Genomic DNA, 22,738 nt, shown 5'->3' on the forward strand with positions numbered 1-22,738 from the left:
GCTTCAATAGGAGAGAGGCATGTTACCTCAAGAGAAAGTGGGTTAATCCACAGCCTTGATTTCATAGAGTATTCCAAGGCAATGTGGCTTTCAAGAGTGTGGCAGCCTCTTCACTGTGGACAACAGGAACCCCGTAGGCTTGGCCCTGCAATACCTCCCATGAATCCCTGGTTGGTGAGGATGTTTTCTCCTTGTTGCAGTGCCAGTCTGCTGCTGGATGGCACTGAATGTACTTGTGTTTACATCTTCTTCACTGAGTGCTTGCTAGCAGAGGGACTGTGTTAGTTGAACAGTTGGTTGAGGAGGTTCTGCACTGAAGAAAAGAAATAGAAGAAGGAAAAAGATATAAAAAGTTCAAGTTCCTTGATTTCTTAGACACCTTTTCTCCAAAGAGTAATTAAACCGCTGAGACAAGTAACGTTTATTTTTGTGGCCTTGTCACAGAGATTGTAACAGCCAACAATGCAGTTAATAACTTCCTCTGTTCCCCTAGTCTCTACAGGAGATAGTGGCTTATAAAAGCAAGTTGTCTGTTTATTTTTCCCTCAAAACTGTTGCCCAGGGTTTAAATCCGTATGAAACTACATGGTTGCTTTATTTCTTGAGCTCCTTCTATAACCAAGTAAACCTGAGTCTCTCCCATGGCTGTACAAGGTGACACCTTGAAATACTTATATGTGAGTTCCACCAAAATGTACACTGAGAGCCTCAATGACGTTTAAATGGGATAATGTGTTTTGTAGTCTTTGTTAATTTGATATTGGACTGGTTACTCTCGGGGAGGGATCAGTTCTCCTCTGAAAGATTAAATAATACCATCAACCTAATTTATGAATCGGTGTTCTTTAACGCATTTGCTTTCTATCAAGTACAGCTCCAGTGAAGCAAATATGTTGGTAATACCCTTAGGCTGAGAAGCAATGTAATACAAAATCACAGGAATAGCATGGGCCAAGGGGATGATATCTTGACTAGCTCTTTATTTTTTAGTGCCTTGACTTTAGCTTACTTTCTGGAGAAGACAGGGCTCAGCACATCCATTAGTATCTAAGCCTATTGTATGCATTTCCAGACTTGCATCACATCAGGTGGAGAGATGATATTTTAAGTTTCCTTAAACATCTTTAAATGAACTTGTACAATATGAAATCTTGCTGCTTTTTAGTGTAGAATAGTGTGGAATTGAGGTAACTATCTCTGTCAACATTAGTGTAGTGCCAGATTTTATTCCACAGGACTGGATACTAGTACAATTGAGTCATTTATAAGTGCTTAGAGAGACAGTAAAAACGTCTTAGCACTTTGTTATAACTAGCTTTTTTCAAGGGTTATAAGTAAAGCAATCATACTTCTGGTTCGGTCTTTTCGTGGCAGGCTATTTCATTTTGGTCGATATTAGATTTTGTTTCTCCAAAAATTCCGGGATAGAAAGTAAGCAAAAACAGAACAAAGAGCCTTAATAGTTTAATAGCATGCATGATGCTACCAGCATGCATCCTTCACCCCTATCAATAACAGTATCAAAAAGTCTTTCTTTAACTAGTGTTAGTTAAGTGTTAGTAAAGAAAAGGCTTCAGCTTCCTCACTGGGTAGTTGCTTGAGATGCTTCTCCACACACAAAAAAGACATTGTGTGACTCTTTTAAATAAAACTTTACATTAGAAGAAATCAACTAAGACATTTGGGGAAAAAAAAAAAAAAAAAAGCACATTTCAGCACAGAGACTTTGCAAATTCTTGGGATTCTCAAGGGCAAATTTAAAACAGTGTTATTGTAGATATCAGAACACTGTGAACAGTCATTAATGAAATCTATGTTCTATTTGCTTTAAAGCAGATTTCCAAATGTGTCCTGGCAGTTTTACCCAAGTGATTTTTTTTTTTTTTTTTTTCATTTGAATGCCTCTTTTGAATTGTGCATGGAATTGTAGGGAAACAAGAAGTTGTTTACATTTCAATGCTGAAAAAGCTGCTGCATTTTTAAATTTTACTTGGTACATTTGAACTGCATTGTAAAAATATCACTTACATACACGAATGAGGGACTGGGGTTTATACAATAGACCAGTGTCTGTTTCCTGTGGATTTGCAGGAAGGTAAAATGGTTTATAGAGTTCCTTTATTCTGTCTGCCTAGAACAGCTGGGCAGAGAAAGGGAAAATGGCTTCCTCTCAGTACTTGTCAAATAACTGATCTGCAAATCAAATGTATAATGTATGCAAGGAAAGTATATTCATAAAGCAGGAATGAAGTTTTAGTACTTCAGCCAGTATTCAGAGAAAAGGATTTAAAACCTTGACAATTAAATTTCAGTAAATTTCATTTTAAATAATCTACCTGTACTGTCAGTACAAGATAATAAATTATGTATTATACAGTTAACAAACCTCAACAAGTATGGAAAATTTAGTCTCATAACATATATGAGTAGTGTTGTGTAAATGAACACCTGCCCAATATATCCAGATATCTTCTGTACATGGAAGTCTAATTCAATAGTCTGTGTGAGATACAAAGGAAACAAGGAAATTTCTACAACAAAAACAGCTTGTGAAAATGACATCTCTTCAGTATCATGCAGAAGCTACTCAACATGTTACACTGACATACTCTTTGATAGGAAATAACTAATTTCTTTAACTTGCATTTTCTTGGTTGAATGAACTTAACCAAGCATGCTACAGTACAAAAAAAAAAAAAGTAATTTGATTTTATTTCCTGTTGTACAGTAAAGAAACAGAGCACAGCCTAACAAAATACTTAAATGTTTGTAAGCTGTAACACATTTCAGTAACATCTGATTAGAAGTTAATATTTGGGCAATCTATCATTATCAGTATTAAATGTATTATCCCAACTGAAATAATAAATTTCATTTTACTTGTGTTTAATAGCAAACTCGAATCAGACAGTGTTTCCTGCGTTTTATTAAAATTCTGTTACAGCTCATTTATAACTGAGCACAATGAAGTACTTAGAGAATACAAAATGGTACAATCAGTGAAAAAGATAAAGAGCTCCAAGCTACCTGTTCCATATTGTTAGCATAAATGGAAAATAAGATTGGATCAAGATAAGAGTTTTGCAAGACTGCTTTGGTTTTATTATTAAAAAAAAAATAATAATTTGATTCCTATCTGATTTAACATACAGTTTATTCTGATTGAGGGCCTAATATTCACATCTCCACCAACGGTATTATTGAATGCATGGGCTGCACTTGGCCTCAAGCCTACATGATGGTGTTTGGTTGCACTCAGCGCAACCAAGGCACATCAACAAAATGACGTCATAAGGACTTCAGTATGAGGCACACAGTACTTCAGATCTAACTGGCAGTAATGAAGTCATACTTTCTGTGACCTGTATAGAGCAGTGTTGTGATTTTGTGTGTGATGGGGAAAAAAAGGGGATAAGTCCTCCCTGGCCCCTTTCACCCTCCCATTCCGTATTTGGGAAGAAATAAAACAAAAACAGTCCAATTCAGAAAAGGAGAGATAACAAATGTACTATAGAAATGGTAAAACAATATAAGATAAAGATGTGTTAAAAAAAAAAAAAGTTACGAGTAATAATTCTTTTCTCCCATTTGTTTGATTTTTCTGACTACTGAAAAGGCACTAACCTGAAACAAAGATGTCAGTTCACCCCCATCACCCAGAATAGGAGATTGTGTAGAGAGTGTTGGTGGCTCCTGGGAACTGAAATATGGCTGTCCTTTCTCAGTGTATCTTACTCTTAGAGAGCCAGGATTTACTTGAGAGTGCTGGAAGTGCAGGATGAGTGAGCACAGTGCACTGTGCTTCAGCACCCAGCAGCTTGGCACACGATGTCACAATAAGGGATGCTGATAAAACCAGGACGAGTGGGAAATGTGTAGTCTGCAGAAATAGGTGAGCGACACAACATTTTTATCTGCAGTAGAAGTTGCACTAATGCATTTTTTTTCCCCAGTATTTTGAGTAAGTTTGCATTGGTATTTCAATTTCTTTTTCTTGGATCTTGCAATAAGACCAGTCTTTAGTGGTGACCGTCACACTTTTGAACTTATTTGATTTTTCTTGATAAGTCTGTGTATATTTTATATATATGTATATATACTTTATATTTTTATGTAGCTACGTATAATCCAATTCTGAAGCTCGGAGAATAGCAAACCCTGATTGTATACAAAGATTTAACAATTGCGTCCACGTCTTATTTTTCAGTAAGTTATCTGCACATTTTGGTCTACACAGAAGTGAATGCAGAGAATTGTTTTTCACAGCCACTGCAGTGTTGACTTTGGCAGAGATGAGAAGACCAGGTGTGTGCCACCTGCAGCAGTATTTCTAGCTTCTTGAAAGCAATCAGCAATTAGCACTGGCCGAGGTTGTGCTGCTAGATCTCTGGGTGAGAACTTGAAGCTGTGGCTTTAATGTTTTATTGTTGGAACCACTTGCCTAGAAAGTGCTTGTCTTTTTCTTGTGACTTTTTGCTTTTTGATGTTTTTAATTATTATTTTTCATTGAAAATAAGTGCTATTACAAACATGAAGTGTCAAAAATTGAAGCAGTAAGAGTTGTGATAGTGCTAAATTATTTCATAAAGTCATAAAATTTGGAAATATAAGGAATTACCAAGGCTTCTGTGAAGTCTGAGGAGTACTGTTATTTGCTGAGAGTGTCAGTTGTATTTGAATAACTTCAATTCGTCAATATATTTTTACTATTTTTTTCTTCGTTTCCCCCACCCCACCCCCCACAGTATTTACTTCTGTATTTAAGCATAAATGTGAGTAATCGTTGCGTGTTAGATCCTCAGTTACGGATATATAAACTGCACATGCACTGTGCTACCAAAACTCCAGAGCTGGAGGCTGCTGGATGTTAATTAGGAGGTAACTAATTAGGAGGTAACTGTTGAAGCTCCTTGCCATTAATAATTGATGGCCCGGACAAATTCCATACAAAATGGACCAGTCCTATAAAGGCAACCACACTCAAGCAAACAGATTTTGAGCTAAATGATTCTTTCTTCCCAGCTTCTGGGGAGCATCCTAAGAAGTTATTTTATCTGCAGAAATTCTGATTTACGGTTTCAGTGACCATTGAAACAATTCAACTGCAAGAGCTTGGGGCTGGAAATTCCTAGGAAATGTGATGAGAACATCATGTAGTAAAAAGGTGACTATCTTAGACATTGCAAAAATGCAGTGTTAGTTCTACCAGTTGTTTTTTGTGAGTAATTTTGAAAGGTTGTAATTTCGAAATGGAGAGCAGCAGAGATAAGAGCCACAATTCAAGGAAATCCTTATTTATATTTTTTAATTTCATACTATCCCTAGGACTTTCCACGTGGAAGATTTATCCTCCTTTCTTGTTTCACAATTGTTTCAGATATTAGTCATTTAGGAGGAGCTGAGCAAAGGTTTGAGCCAGATGACCTTCAGAGGTTTCTCCCAAAGTTAATTGCTGCCTCCTTGTGAGTTTCTCTGCATACAACTCGTTCAGGATTACAGGGAGTTACTTCAGCTATTTATAGTTGTCTTTAATCTCTTACAGTTCAATGATGTTGGTGATTATTTGATGACGACTGTCAGTTTTCAGAAAATGTCTGGTGTTTGTAATAGTGTAGTGGATAGTATCTAAAATCTCAGTTCTCACGTCAGGATGAAACAGATCTTTCCTTCCCTCTTCCTCTTGTCTCTCCCTGCATCCCTTCCCCCCTCCCCCCCCCCCCCCCCCCCCCCCACTCCTCTTTTGTCACTAATATAAAGAAAAGGATGTTAATGTAAACTAAGGGGCGGTTTGAAACTCATGTCCTCTTCCTATCAATAGAGCAAGGAGTTTAAACCTGCTCTTACCATGAGTTGCTGTGCATAAATGAAGTGAATGCACACAAGTTGCTTGTAATTGCAGTCTAAATACATTATAAATAGAAGAAATAAAGATAGTTGGGATCTGAGCAATCATGGATTTGTTCTCTGTGAAGTAAATATATAGTCAGACCCAGAGACTTGTATACATGTATAATTTTTATTCTCTTGTTGTTGATATTGGATTATTTGTAGGACTGTCGCAAGGTTGATTTCTAATTTAGCACCCAGGTTAGCTGGCTTGGATCTTTGTTGTAACCCAGTGGCTTAGCACAGCCAAAATATTGCCTATCCATTGGAACCTGACACTTAAAATCCGAATATAGTTCCCAAATTTATACCATGGCAGCTTTTATCCCTTAAATAGAACTGAGCTCAAGTTCCTTACTATATTATGTTAGAAAAATATCAAAACAAACTAGAAAATGAATTAAACCATGTAACCAATGAGGATAGACAACATTTACTGTTCCAGAGATTTGTAGATCTCTCTGCTTGGTTGCAATATATGAAAAACAAATGAAGCTGGCACTCTTAGTTCAATGTTTGGTAACATCTCAGCAGAGAAGATAATAATGGGCTAACCAAAGATGCTGATCTCTGGGTGCAAGGCGTGCACATTGATAAAGAGCTGGGAGAAGGACAGTGTTTTGTGACGAAGAGGCTTACGGGTAATGGAAGTATTGTATATATGTACTAACATATGAGTGTTGTAAACAGTAGTTAAGAGTTTTGAATTACCATTAGCAGATTCAAAGTGTCAAATTCAGTAACAAACCTGACGAGCAGTGAAACCTGGTTTGATCGTGTTAACCATCACCTTTTTAAACTGTGCTAAAAGCTGCACAGTAGGTCTATGTTCACATTGTTAATGCTAATTGCCATTATAACCACCGCTCAGGGCATTTGTTTCTATGTCTATTTCATAAATATAGTTCCAAGCAGCTTCATTTGTTCTGTTTTGTCTTTGAATGAGAATCTAGTACCTCTGTCTCAGAGTAGTTCCATCTCTGCATTTTTGGCTATCCTTCTGTCTAGTTTCCGAAAATGAAGTTGTTTTGTGAAATAAAAACCCACACGAAGCAGAGGTTGCTCAAATTGACTGAGGCAACTGCAAATGACGAGTGAGATCTTCACCTGATGTGAGGATTTTAATTCAGAACACTTCTGTGTGAAAGATGAGGACAGATGCTGTTCTGATCAGTGTTTGCTCCGATAAAATCAGGAGTGCCTGTTCTGAAGTTGGTAGATACCAGTCTAAAAAGAACAAAGAACAAGCTACAGATGCATGTCTATATGGAAATGTGTGTGCATATGCATAGGTATCAACATACTTAAATTTTACAATCATCTTTATTACCAGCGTAATTTCCTTCTCAGGAGAAAAGTGGCTTTAGAACATAATGTGTTTCTTCCTGAATATTCTTGAGGGTAGTAGACGGTGGTAATGTAAGTAGTCTTTTTAAAATTTTTTTATTTTTTGTACTGTCTTTTGGTCTTACGTTCTTAGATCTTGGTTCTAATTATGCTTGTCTATCCTAGATTGCATGAATGAAAAATTTGCCACAGCTGTTACAAGACTTAATTCAACCTAGGATTACATTTTCAAAAGCTGTTAATTAGTGTATCTAAGATCAATTGCAAGACACAGTCTTACTGAAATTGAAGATCTGGGTCCTAGAAATGTTATCAAAATATGCATCAATTATAAAAAAAGGTGTGAATATTTTTTTTTTTACTAGGAAATAATTCAGAAGTTTCTGAATAATTGTTTGGTAGCAAGTTATTAGAATCCTGCTGGGTTAGATTTGGAAGATGAAGTCCATGTCTATGGATTTCGTTAAGATTTAAGTTGTTCTGTTAGAGTTGGAAAAAAATGGTTGTATGTGGGGCCTGGTAGTTTCACACAAAAACAAAATGAGCTTTCTTGACTTCATGCTTAGTTATACATTGTGCTCAGGTACCTTTCCACATCTCTTTCTCTCTTTCTCTATTATTAAAAAAAAAAAAAAAAAAAAAAGCAAACCTACAACTCATAGACATAATCCAGACAGGATTTCACGTTAATCTTTAGAATTGGATTGGGTGAGTGGAGTAGGATGAAAGGATGGAAGTGAGCACTACTTGGAGCCAACTGTGCTACTGCCTGTTGGGATGCAAATGGAATTATGATGGCTGCAGGTTCACCTAGTTGCTGAGATATTTAATAAATGAACATAGATGTGGGTTACTATGAAGATGTATAGAAAAATAAGGAGGAAGAAAGCAGTAGGTGAAGACAATGTTTCACAGATATTTCAAGATTCTTAAAAGGCACTGACAATATAGAATGCCTCTGTAACCTAAATCCAGACACATTTTAGTAACAAAAGCAAGGAGTTTTGAGAGAACAAAAAAGTTGCTGGATCCCACTGATCTCTGCGGTACATTTGCTTGCCCTCTCAGGCAGGTGGTTTACAGAAGAGAGTTAGTTAATTGCAGGCTACGTGAAATGAGGTTGTGCCGTTGTTACTGAGTTGTATTCCTGTTGATGAAATCAATACTAATTTATAAGAAAGTCATGGGGACTATTCTATTAATGCTGTAACCTGATGGTGAGAAATCTGGTGAAATTTGCTCCAAGAAGGATGCAGGTGGCATCCCGTTCCATCCCACTGCACCCACAGCATCCATTACACCAGAGAGGAAGGACTCCCACATCCCTTGTTTTTTTTCCTCTCTTGAAGGCATGACTCAGGAGTAAACAACAAAAGCATTTTCTGCATCTGGGCCTTGATAACTTGAGAAGCACATTTCACACAGGGTTACGCGTTAAAAAAGCTTTGCTCTGATGTATGAGGCTAACATATTTAAATACCACTGTTATGTAAACATTTACTTTTGGATTAAAATATGTTTAGATGTATGTAATACTTTCTTGTAGTAATTGTATCTATTCAATGCGTGCCATCCTCACTTAATGGCAAATGTTAAAACAAGATACTTACGCAGAGAAATCTTTGTCATTTGGTGAGGGAAAACTGCAATAATCCCCTGCTTCTTGCTCCCCCCCTCCATTTTAATTGTTAATATCTTTTCAGCATGCGGGAGAAGTAATCTCCTACCACGCTAAAGCAGTCAGCCTAATTGAAAAGAAATACAAGTCATCTAGTGCACGGCTGAAAAATTCAGCTAAAATGCAATCTGTCATTATCTTTCCAATGCCAATTTTAAATAGGTATTAAAGTAAATGGGGGAAACATCTTCTCATTTCTCTTGCGGTATCATTTCGTTTTTACAGAAATCCCTAATCCTCAAATGAAGATTCTGCCTGATACCCAACAAAACACTCAAGACTCAGCCTCAAGTGTCTTGGAAACCAGATCTAAAAATAGCGGAATAATTTCCCTATCATGAATTAATCTCATTTGAAAATGATTTTAAAAATACAGTTTATGCAATGCAAATCCTCACTCCCAGAATAACCTGTATTTGTGGTTGTTATGCCACAGTCAAGAGATAAATTACTGCTCAGTGAGCTGTTTCAGCATAGCAACGTGAACTGCAGCTAGGATTAAGGAAACTGATGGAGCATAACTTACCATGAAAGGAATGAAAACATTTTATAGGACACACGAGTATTATTGACAGGTTTCTACTTTTTAGATAGAATGAACTCTTTCAGCAGGAGATCCTATTTGAAAAGTATCCTTAAGCAGAAATTTATATGCCACGTTTAAGTGTATTTATACTTTCAGTCCTCAAATTATTATGCACTGTATAGCACATTTCAATATAATTGTGGAAACATATTGTGATGCTCAACTCTGATTTAATGGATATAGTATTTTAGTTCTGTAAGGAGTGTTACACTTATTTGAAGATGAGACTCTTAGATTTGCAATTGCCGGTACGTAGTTCTGTGTAGGTAAGTGTATATCAAAAATATTTTATATGGGCCTCAGAAAATAATGAAATCTTTTGAGAAGTCAAGCCCAAACAGAAATGTGCTGTCAAAGTTTGATTCTTACCTCAGAAAGGCAACTTTCTTAGGACTTCTCCATCAACTGAACTCCCCACAACTGTAGCAATCTCTGAATCTGGTCTGTATTGCATGTGCTCAGCAAGTGCTAGTCTGTAGCTTGTTAACATGATAGCCATACATGAAGACTTTCAAACTGGAAAAGACAGTTTCTAGCATTTTACTGTAAAACACAATGGCTGAATATTTTTCTTTCAGAAGCTTTTCTTATTTCTTATTTGAAGTAGTGAAGGGTTTAGCTAGTTGGAGCGAAGACGACACTCTCAGAAATAATCATGTGTTGATAGAAAATGATCTGGCATCTTTGCTTCCTGTTTTTCCTGGTAGAAAATTGGAAAATTTTACGAAATGCAATCAAGATACAGTCTCTATTGTAATTGTGGCTGATCCCAGTAGAAGTGAAAACAAGGTAACAAAGAATGAGAGAAAAAAAAAAAAAAAAGAGGAATTCATTCCTAAATGGATTCCTTATTCATACTCAGCTCTTTCATTTCAATCAATAACAATTGGTAATTTACTGAGATAAAGGTCGGTGGTTTTAAAAGCTCTGACAGAGAGGTACTTGTAACCATCTCCTTTGACTCCTTTCTCTCAGTGCATCAATAGTCCAAAATTGCTGGAGCACAGAGGCTTAGAACAAGATGTCTTTGTGGACTACTCCTAGAAATTGCATTTTCAGTCAGGATTCGTTCTGCAAGATTTTGCACATAAACACACTTAGTAGCAAAGCTTATAGACTCGTTGGTGATGAGATCGAGCATTAGGTTAAAGGGTCTTATTTTACAGGTGTTTCAGACTTCAATGCTAAGACTAGACTTCAGGAGTACCAGATCCCAGAGGTGAGAGAGAAAGTCTGGGGAAAGGAACTGTGGTCAAGGAGGATCTGGTCAGCGAGCATCTAGCAGAAATCGGTGCGTGTGAATCCGTGGGCCCCGATGAGATGTACCCGCATGTGCGAAGAGAGCTGGCAGAGGTATCTGCTGAACAACTATCATCTTTGAAAGGTCTTGGCGAGTGGGAGAGGTGCCTGAAGACTGGAGGATAGGCTATGTCACTCCAGCCTTTAAAAAGAGCAAGAAGGAGAATCTGGGAAACTGGAGGTTAGTCAGCCTCTTTTCTGTCCCTGGAATGGTGATGGAACAACTTGTTCTGTATAACTGCTCCAAGTAATTTTAAGAGAAAAGGGTTATCAGAAGCAGTCAGCGTAGATTCATCAGAGGGAAATCATGCTTGACCAATCTGGTAGCTTTCTTTAATGTCATCACTAGCTGAATAGATGCAGGAAGTAGAGGAAGTGTTGTGTGTGTTGGCTTCAGCAAGGCGTTTGACAACATCTCCCACAACATCCTAGTTCTGAAACTTAGAAAGCATGGGATTGATGCATGGATGATGAAGTGAACTGATAGCTGGCTGACAGAGCTCAGAGTGTTGTCATTAATGGCACAGAGTCTGTTTGAAGGCCTGTAACTAGCCGTGCTCCCCAAGGGTTGGTGCAGAGTTTTGTCTTGTTCAGCTTCCTTGTCAGCTCCTGAATGAAGGAGCAGAATTCACCCTCAGCAATTTTGCTGGTGATACAAAGCTGGGAGGAGTGACTGATACACTGGAAGGCTGTGCTACCATTCCAAAAGTTCTGGAAAGTCTGTGGATTTGGTCAGAGGGGAAATTGATGAGAACAAGTGTAGAGTCTTGTACCTGGGGAGGAATAACCAAGTGCATTAGTTCACGTTAGGGAATGTCCTGCTGGACAGGAACTCTGCAGAGAAGAACCTGGGTGTTCTGGTTGACAACAGATTGGCCAGGAGCCAACATTGTGCCCTTGTGGCCAAGAAGGCCAATAGTATCCTGGGATGCATTAAAAAGTGTATGGCCAGAAGGAGAAGTGAAGTGATTTACTCCCTCTACTCTGCTGTGATGAGGCTATATTTAGAATACAGCATCCAGTTCTGGGTTCCCCGGTTGAAAAAGACAGAGATCTCCTAGGAGACCAGCAAAGGGCCACAAAAATGATTTAGGGTTTGGAACATCTTCCATATGAGAAAGGCTGAGTAATCTTGGTCTGCTCACCCTGGGGAAAAAAAGATTGAGGGGTTATCTGAATAATGTTTATAAACCTCTAAAATGAGGTGGGAGAAAAGGATGAGGCCAGGCTCTACTTGCGGTGCATAGCTGTAGGACAAGGGGTAATGGCCTAAGACTTGAGCATAAGGAGTTCCGTACAAACAGGTGGATGAACGGTAAGACTGATGGAATATTGGAACAGGTTGCCTGGAAATGCTGTGGAGACTCATTCTATAGGAGTTTTTTTTTCTTTTTTCAAGACCCACCTGGATGTCTACCTGTATAACTTACTGTAGGGTTCCTGTTTTGGAGGGGCAGTTGGAATTGATGATCTCTTGAGATCCCTTCTAATCCAGGATTCTTTGGTTCTGTGGGTGGGGAGTTTCTGTGCTCAGATTTCCTCTAACAGCTCAGCAGTTATATTGCTGGAAAATTCTGAGCAGTGAGATCTGATACATGAAGATGAAGGACTGAATTCAGCTTTGTGCAGCTAGTGATGTGGTAGCTGTTGCAAGGTCAATTTTCAGAGCTGTTACAGGACAGAGGTCTGCAATGTTTGCTGCGGTACAAGATGCAGCATTGGGCAGGCTGCATCCTGCACTGGACTGCACTTCTCTTCTGCACTTGGTAGCAGAAACTCAGGTCTGACTTCAGAAATGCCCCAGTTAAAGCTGAAGATCACTGCGAGGAGGAGGAGGAGGCTATCAATAGGTGCCATTGTGCTCATTCACCTATCACAGCAGAAATTGTTAATATGTGACGGAGCAAGCTGTTTTCCCACTTCCAGAAACTGCATTAATATCTTCCTCTAAAATTTTACCATATGACTGTGAAATAGGAATCATTTTGGCCTTGATTTGAATTTGAAGAACACAAAGCATTCTATATAAATAAGCAGATGTTATATAAACGTGAAATATAAAACTTAATACTTGTATAGATATGTCAGGAAAAAACAACAAACTTCTATGTTCGATTGTTATAGTTGTTCTAGAGTTGTCTTAGTTCTGTTGCTGAAGTCAAAGCTATGAAGATGTTAAATTTATTGGGAGGAAACAGAGTAGGGAGGCAGGAAGATGGAGGAAGGCCAGATGATACTGAGGACAATCTGGCTGAAAACTGGTACAAATATCAAGTGCATGGTGTTAGATAAGTGGCGTTATTCTTCATTGCAGACCCAAATCTAGAAAACAATTTTTTTCTGCTCACTCTATTTCATTTGGCGTGAGGGGGGAAAGAGACAAAATAATGACAAGAATAAAAGTAATATTAATAATAATCTCTTGTGGGGACTACAGGAAAAATAAGAAATCTAGCTGGTATATGCAGTGAGACTGCATGTGGAATGCAGATTAGTATGAATTAGGTGAAAGAAAACGTTTGTGCTAAGCACTGCCTGTCTGAATACAGATTTCATAATCAGAACATGAAGACACTGAAAACAGAATGGTATTTTTTATGTTCTACAAAATATCATTGTATTTCAGAATTTATACTGTATCTCATGCATTATATTAAGCAGCACAAGATCTAGGTGAGGAAATCAAGCCAGGAAACTCAAAACACCTAGTGTATCTGCTTTTCAAAAGCTAATACACTGTTAAACCTAAAGAGGGAACAAAAACAGAGGCATGATGTTTTACCAACATTGGGTAGTGATGAGATGCTTACTGTTATAGCTGTCATACAAAAAGTTTTATTAGTCTCCATCCCCTCTGTCTGGTCTTCAGGTTGCAACTACGTGTTGCTATTCTGTTTTTACCATTCTGTTTGCAACAATACTATTGGAAGGCCTTAAATTATATTTGTGTATAGACTATAAGAAAATAATTGAAGTACATTTATGGAAACAGAATGTAGGTTCTAAATATTCTATTGCACTGTGTTACTGGTGGTAGGGTTAAAGATGGTCAGAAGGAAGAATACAAGCAGAATGAGATGTACTAGAACCCATGTTAAATATGTACAGGTTCTATTTATTACACATTTTTCTTATTAATTTGAAAAAGATAGCATTTGGTGTGTGGTTAAGGGTTAAAAGACTGTTTATAGCTCCAGCAGGATGAATGTGTACAAAAGCTGCTTTCAGTCTTCTGCGAAAATGTAAGTACATAAATGGACTTCATATTTACCATTGGTAGAAAAAAAAAAAACCTACATTGACTGCAACACAGTTGTTTTGTCTTTCAAATAGAAAGTATATGCCTCCATGACAGATGCAGGGGGGGAAAAAAAAAAAGATTAAGTTAAGAATGGAGACTGCAGTGCTTCCTCTGCTATATGGCCGTTCTTATTAGATTGCTATGCATGTCTTTCTTTTTTTTTTTCTAGTGACTACAGAGCTACTCTCATTACTTTATTTTGACTGAGAGTGATGAATATTTTCTGTCTTTTTCATCCGTCTGTCCTAAATATGTTCTACAAGTACTTTCAAATGAACTTTATATCCTAGTTTGTTTTGTTTTTTATGCTAGGAAGTACCAAGAAGATCTTTGCTGAGGCTGAAAATAGTAGTAAGTACAACCAGGTCTTTCCTAAAGCAGGAATGCAACAAAAACTATGGAAATTAAAAACAAACAAACAAAAAAACAGCAAACCACTTAGAAAAATAAATGATGAAATGTCTTCAATTTTTGTAAAATGCAAAGTATCTTTAGATAATATTATCTGCCACAGAAACTATCCTAATGTCATCATCACCAACCGCAGGACAAGTTCCAGCTGGAATCTTTTATTGGCTTAGTCAAGTGCCCCACTATTTTGTTCTAAATATGTCAACCTTGATTCATCCTTGGGCTTAGTTGCTGTCAAACACTGTTAAGTGGAACTGGAATCAGCACTGCACCTAGGTTTCCACTAAGCCAAAAACATAATCTCCTCTGTAGAAATGTTAGTATTCTCTGACACTGAAGAGTTAGTGTGATGAAAAACTACAGCATTTCTGTGAGCATATCTTGCATATAAAAGGAAGTCTGGACCAATCTTTGATACCAGTAAGAGGTAAGGACTTCCTAATATCAGTAGTGAAAGCTTTGGCAACAAGCTTTCTCCATCAGAGGCGCTCAATTTAATTATTTGCATGATTTATGCTCTCTAGGCACATGCAGGGGTACACTATGAAAGCTGAGTCAGGACTATCACTTTCATCCTGAGTACTGGCAATGTTGAGCTTAATGTTTGGTTGGAGTTTCACGTTACGAGTAAGAAACAGGGAAAATTGGATCATTCTGAGACGTCAGTAGTAAGGCACAAGATATTTTGGAGAAGAGTAAGTTTTATCTAAAACATACAGATGCAGTTTAAAAACAAAAAAGCTCCAAATGTCTATTTACAGTTTGCAATGTTGAAGGAAGTAGTTTAGGAGAATGACTGAAACATTTAGGAAGTGATGTGAAACTTGCATGTGATTTCAATCTGTGTTCCAAAGGAAAATTGCATCTGAAGGAAGCATAGACTTTCACTATGTTGGTTATTAGGAAAGGTGCGTGAGCAGCATGAACAGTTGCTCACGTAATACTTTTTATTATGGTGAAACCAAAAACTAAAAGCATGTTTTTTAATATTCACAGGGTTTTTGAGCCCTCAGTGATCAGTTTTGAACATCGCCTCTACTTATCAGAGGTCTTCAGAATGTGAAAATGTACCACACAAATTGTGAATGCTGCATATATTGCATGAATGCTGCATATTTATGAATTTCAGCAGCTGAATCTTAGAAATTATACTTTTCTTTACTATGAAATGAAGAATGAAGGAGATGATACAATTAGATGTTTTTAGTGTTATGTGAAGGTATGCTCTTGGTAATCTGCCTCAAACTCCATTATATGTATTTCAAAGTGTTCAGTAAATCTGCTGCATAAATCTAATCCTTCTTCCTTGTCACCACTGTACTTTGTTGGTAGTCACCTTTATTTCTTCCCTGACCGTAGGTTCTCTTGCAATCTCTTAACAGTTGCTCATTTCTTCTGTGAAATGACAGGTACTCTCTGCCTCTTCTTTTTTTTTTTTTTTTTTTAAATTTTTTAATTTTATTTTTTTGAATCAATCAGGGTTCTTGGAGGAGGAAAGAAAACTTACTAAAAATTAATCGTGAATGCAATTATTTCTTTAATATAATTTCACAATTACTAGGTACTCATAACTTATTAATTCCTTTCATGTTGCATGCATTCTAATTTATAGCAGTCTGAGTAGAATGCTGGCAATTGCTTGGGCACACATCAGACCAGAAACATTAACGATGTTATATGTCATTAATGAAGAAAGCGCTGTGCGTAACTAATAGATTTTATTAAGGCTAATATATGTAACAGCAGGAGCAGCTGGTAAACCAAGGGAAGATTTTTAGCAAGTGCTCTGTGAAAATAAGTGAAAGGTAAAATAATTAACTTGTTTGACACACTGAGGAGTTGGTGTAGTCATAGGATGAAGACACAGTTTTTGATACTTATGTAGCTAAGAGGGCCCTGAAGTAACAGTGTTTGACATGGCTGAGACATGTCACTGAAGGGAAGGAAAGAATCCTGACATGAGAGATACTAAAGATGACTCCTGGTGGGTGAACTTCTGCTATGCAGGAAACGGAGTGAGATAAGGATAACTGAGAAATTCTTCCATCCTGGGATGCCGAAGTAATTCTAATAATTGATGGAATATTATTAAGACGTGGTGCAAAAAAAATAAGCATGATGTGTTTGTTGACAAAATAACATAGAATTAGTTTAAGTTAAGTTCATTTTAAAAAGTCTTGAACTCTTCATGGTGTATAGACAGCTGTTGGCTTACTGGTAATTAATGTATAGCACAGACGTGATAATGCTATCTAAAAATTCACTCCCTTTAACACAGCATTTCAATAAATTTATTTCACTATATGATTTGCTTCAGCAGTGAACTGGTGAGCTTAGAAAAGCAGAAAATTGTCCCCATTAAATGTAGAATTCTAGCTACTTTGTAGTAGATATTTTCAAATTTGATTCCTAGCTTTGCTAGGAATATTAAATATGCAGTTTCAATTATTGTCTTAAATATTGTGAAAATACATCAGTAAAATATGCTTTTAGTTCAAACGCAAAAGCAGATGGTTTTGCACCAATTGAAATACTGTTACAGCATTGTAATGTGCAGTCTTAATGCTCCAAAGCAATTAGCTATTGCACTACCTCTTTTTTGAAGCTAAAGGGGAACAGTTTTGCTTATTCAATGCATAACACTAACTTTAAGCAAGCCTTGTGTCTCTTGCTAATAGGGAAAACTAAATTTTTCTGGTTTGTGAGAAGACCAGCATAGCTCTGGCTGGCCATGCATTAGCAAACTTGAGATAAACACATCTGAAAGGGAGACTCTGTCCCTGCTGCTGAATTAGTTCTGCAAGGCCACCTGTTCCAGAACTGTTTTATGAAGACCTAGAATGTATCACCTACTGGCTAAAGGGGCAGGCTGTGAAATACCAGTCAATGCAGAGGAGAACAGATGTAGAATAACTACAGAAATAAAATGTAGTGGAAAGAACCATAGATGCAAGAAAAGTTACCTTTCTGCTAAAAGTTACTTGACCCAAAAACTGCTTTTTCCATTTGGCTGAACTTGGTTTGAACTTTAGGTGTGATCTGATGATCTGAAAATCATGTCACCTTTTGTTCCAGGTCTTTAAAGATCATTGGCCACTGGGGGAAAAAAAAAAAAAAAAAAAGAAGAAAAAAAAAAGTTACTTTTGTGCTTACAAAGTCAGCTCTGGTACAATAGTTAAAAACTTGTTCTTTTTCCCTTCACAAAGCCGGAACTATGTGTGCAAGGTTTGTCTTGGACAGAAATTATACTTCTGCTACACTTAGTGATTTTTTTGTGATATCCCAAGCAGTGCCTATAATCCAAAGACAAAATATTACAGAAGAAACAAATCTATTTTTTATGTATCAGCTTCCTGTTTTGCATGCAAGCACAAAACATAAGGAGAAATTAGTCCTTCAAAGCGGGACACCCTAAGTTTTCAGAAAGGGACTATTACAGTTGTCTAAGTACATCACCTATGTAGCAGTGGCCTTTTCCCTCCTGAATGAGTTCTCATTTATACAAGATTCTATATAATTTGAGCTTTACATGTCATTGCTGATAAGAGGCTGAAGACTTTGCATTAGCTCCACCCTTCCAGGCTTGCTTTAGTTATGTTTCTTTGGGCTTGCTGGTTCAGCTCATTTATTTAACAAGAAGTGAATATTACCTAACTTATTTTAGTTAGATAGCTCTCAGATGGTCTAGTGTTAACACTAACTTCGATGCATCTCTATAAGTAGCATTAATGATCTGTTACTCTGTGTAGAGTGAGCTATCTCTGACTCAATACAAATAATGTGAAGAAGAGGAGAACATGCTGTCATCCCTGGGTACAGCCTGGGGATGATGGCAGAGGTTATAAGTGTTGTAAGCATATTGCCAATGTTGCCAATGTAGGCAGCCTTGAAAATCTGGTGAAACAATTTGGAGGCAAAGCAAAAGGAAGAGCAAATACCAAGAAAATGCAAACGCTTACAGTGCATATCATAGTATGTTATGATTTAATGTGGGGTTGTGAACTGGTGAAAATTAAGGTATAGAATATATTAGAAATGAATAAAATCAATGCCATGCAAACCTTTGAGTGGGAGAGAGGTAAAAATGTATCATCGGCATCGTACTCCTGGTGAAGAAGGCAGGGTGATCCTGACTTTGATTCCAGCTCCCGTACCTCTTCTTGCAGATAGTTGTCTGCTGTCTTTAGGACTCAGAGGAGAATGGGAGTGGAGAATACAACAGCAGTGGAATAGAGTAGATATCCAGGATGCATGGATAATAATTTTAAATGTACAATTAATGAAGCTTTTATTGTCTAAATTATCTTATTATTCATAAGTACTAGTACTACTGTAGCTCCGGTAAGCCTTTGATTAGACATTGACTTTAGACCAGAAGTGGACTATATTTAACATACCTTTCTTTAATCTTAATGGACTGCATGAGTTGCAGATTCTGTTGTTAGTTAGCCTCACTTAGAAAAGTGCGTTTTACCAACTGATTGTATAGAAAAACCTCTACCTAACAAATTATCATCACCTCTGAATTTGTCATGACTGATTTCTGGTGTGTGAATCTCAGAGACATCCCTCTGTTTTCTAATTAATATTCTACAGACAAGTGTATAGAGATTAAGACCATTTTTAACTTCTTCTTTGAATAGATTCTGAATTAGACTCTGAATTGCCAGAGGTTTTTGATGTCAAAATATGACTTGTAGTCTTATTCTCGTACTTCTTTACTTTTTCAATTTAGAGGAATCTTAAAAGATCGAATGTAGCAGACCTAGACAGATTCAGTCAGTACTGATCCCACTGACAAGTAAGACATCTTGTTACTCCCACCTGTTGTGCTCTGTATACTTGTTCTTTGTGCCAGGATATTAGAAATTCATGTTTGGCTTATGATTTTATTAGCTGTTCTGAAAACAAATGTACCTGAAAAGGACCTTTTAAAATGTGAAGGTCTTGTCTTTCCAAGGACATAACTTTACATAAGTACCTCAGCTATGTTTTCTTCTCCTGTGATTTGTTCGTTATCTGATTATCATCAAATCATTATCATCATTCATTAATAATTATTATCTCCTTGTGATAATGTTTTCAACCTTAAGAATTTTATTTAAACAGTGTAAACCTGTAGTTTTTCTGTACATAAACGCATCTGAGCTATATCAACTCGATTTAAGCAAGCAAATTTGTGGTATCTGTTTCTCACTGTTGCCAGGATGAGATACAATATAGAGACTAGCATGCAGGAACTTCTACTTGCACCACGAAGTTCTCATCTGCTGTTGATAAATATTGTTTCAGAAAGTCTCATTCTTTTTTTGTTTACTGGAACAATTATACAAATGATTCCTGATCATAAAACTCTTCTGTGTCAGACAAGGCATAAAAAATAATTTCATTTGGCATTCTCTTGAAGAACTTCTTACAATATCCATACTTCTTGCATTGTTTTCCCTCTCTTCATTTCCCTTGTTCTGTCATTCCCCTCTCTCTCAGTGTAAATAACTGTCCTGGTTTTATCAGTATTCTGCTTCAGGACATCAAGCAGTGAGCTGATTAGTGCTGGAACATAGTGCTGGGGACCTGTGCTTTCCTGGGTCTGCTTTTAGCCTCCTCCACTATTCACAATTCCTGGATCCTGGTGGCATTGCCTGTTTTTACTTCAGTTCCTGCTCTCCAAGGAGGTAGCCTGAGAGGAGACAGACTACAGTTCCCTGAAGTCTCCAGTGCTCCAGGTGATTTCCAGTTTCTGGTAAAAGATGTAGAATAGCAGAGTGATAGGGGAGAAGGCAGTCTTTCATTTATAGTAGCACAGTGAGCAGCACTCTTGGAAAAGCTCTCTCTCCCATGTGTTTGATTTATTACCTGTAACTCTTTTGCATATCATATTGTCTTACATTCTTTTATCATTTATAGTAGATTAGTTATCCCTCCTTATCTTGATTGTGTCCTTCGTACTTCTTCCCCTTCAGAAGAGGGAAAAGGGGAAGAGAAGCCCTTTTGCTTGTGATAAAATCAACTCAACCACAGCAGTGATGTATAGTACGCACGTCAGCATTCACTTGTTCTTAACCTCATTCTTTCTGTTTGCACAAATTAAAATCATTCAGTTGTCTCATTTCTGGTGGATCTAAGGTTCGCTGAAGACACAGATGCCCATTGACTTTGCTGTAATTTAAATTAGACATTTATTTTGGTATTAGGAATACTGTGTGATGCCAACCCAGTTTGACCAGTAAGTAGTGCAAATACATAACATGACTAAGAATGGAAAATGCCATATTTTTATAGAGTTCATGAAAACTTATTTTAGATGTTAACATAAAAATGTTTGAAGATAACTGGGATATCTGTCTTTTTGGCAGACAAGCTCTCGGATTCATACAAAAGAAATGTCTCAGTAAATTTTAATAGAAAACAGTTTTTATAATTAGGAAGACCTGAACTCTCAATAAATATATACGTAGGTTGTTCCAAAAGTAATGCTTTCTATTTATTTCCATGGAAACAGCAACAGCTACAAAGAGCATAATAGCACTGTTTGATAGAGCAAATCCTTAGTTACAAAACGGTGTTTCAACATACTAACCACCATTGGCTGTGCTTTTTTTTTTTTTTTTTTTTTTTGCACCATCTAAGACAAGGACTCTTTATGCTGTCAAAAAGATCATTACCAGTGGAGCTAACTGCTGCTTTTGCACTGCTGAAACACACCACCCATTGCCTCTGTATGTTCACATTCACTGATTGGTCTCCATAAACATCATTCAGTAAGTGTCAATGAATGTCAGTGAGCGCAGTGTTTTTCTCATGAAGGAACTCATCGACACACTTTACCTTTGTATGCCATTCCATGTCAGACACCTTTTTGTCAGACTGTCCCTCTGCTGCCATTTGTCTCACGACAAGGAAGTTGTTGGAGTATTGGTGAAATATCATATAGAAGGCTAAGACGCCACTACCATTCCACCAACATCTGCCTCTGACATTGTGAGTCAACATAATGAAATTGGAATTATTACTTTTGGGTCTGCCTTTGTATTTCTAGGTATGTTATTTAAAACAAACAAAACTTGAAAATTGATTGGTTTCCATAAGTGCTGAGTTTTGCATATATTAAAATCTTTGTCATATTAAAAACCTCATACTTCATAGATCAAATTGGTTTTGATTAAATATCTTTAAGCAAATTATTTTGCCAGTGAAATTATAAGGAAGTATCTTAAGTAATTACTCTTGTATACAGCGCAACAAACTGGGTTTTTTCACTAACCACAAAATTCTTTTTTTTTTTTTTTTTATGTGTAGTGATGGATTGACCCAATGGTTTGAAAAGTTAACGTAACTGTCATCAGCATTTATTCTGCTTGCTATATTTGATGTATTTTTTTAGTGTGGATGAGACAGTCATCCAGTGTTAAACACTGCTAGGCAAAACACACTGATAGTATCTCAGCATTAAAATGATGATGACAAAAATGTAGTCCTCCCTACTCAGCGCAGACCTCTCAACTTTCTTCAGTATTTGAGATCTGCTTAGCATGTTGCTCAATTGATGACTCTTAGGTCTGTCCAGATGGAGGCATTAGTCAACAGGAGCAGTAAGCAGGAAAGGAGTGGGGTTGTCCTCTGGGCACTTGAGAGATAAAGAGATTTACCATGTAGTAAAGGAGTCTGAAGAGGATTGTGCATAATGTAGAGTGCTTAAAGGGCATGTGTTGTTATGAGCATAAATGCTGTACAGAGAAGTTAGGGAAGCTGAGCCTGGATAAACAAAAGAATGCATTATTTACCAAGATGAGAAGGAGATCATGATATAGCGAGCATGTCCAACACATCTTGCAATGTGACCTGCCCCCTACCCTGCACCAACATGGTGGCGGGTGGTGTGCAAGTATCACTCAACTAAACCAAGCATTGATGTGCTACTACCTTATCTGAGCAGAAGCCAGGAAAAGGAAACGGGACAATGCAGTGCTAACTCAAATTATGGCAAATAAGTTCATTTATTTTGATACGTTGGCTAGACATGCTTCTGTGAATAGCAAAAAACATGCAGCTGTGCTTTCAGTTTTGCTAAAGGAATTTGAGAACAGAATTCAAGATAGCAAAAAAAAAAAAAAAAAAAAAAAAAATTTTTAAAATTATTTTTGCAACTGCATTTTCAGTCAGCATAAATATACCATCTACAAATTTTCGAATGAAGTGAATGAAGATGCAGCTACACATTCAACTCAAA

Source organism: Tympanuchus pallidicinctus, unplaced genomic scaffold (assembly GCF_026119805.1).
Source record: "Tympanuchus pallidicinctus isolate F22 unplaced genomic scaffold, pur_lepc_1.0 scaffold26, whole genome shotgun sequence".
NCBI lineage: Eukaryota > Metazoa > Chordata > Aves > Galliformes > Phasianidae > Tympanuchus > Tympanuchus pallidicinctus.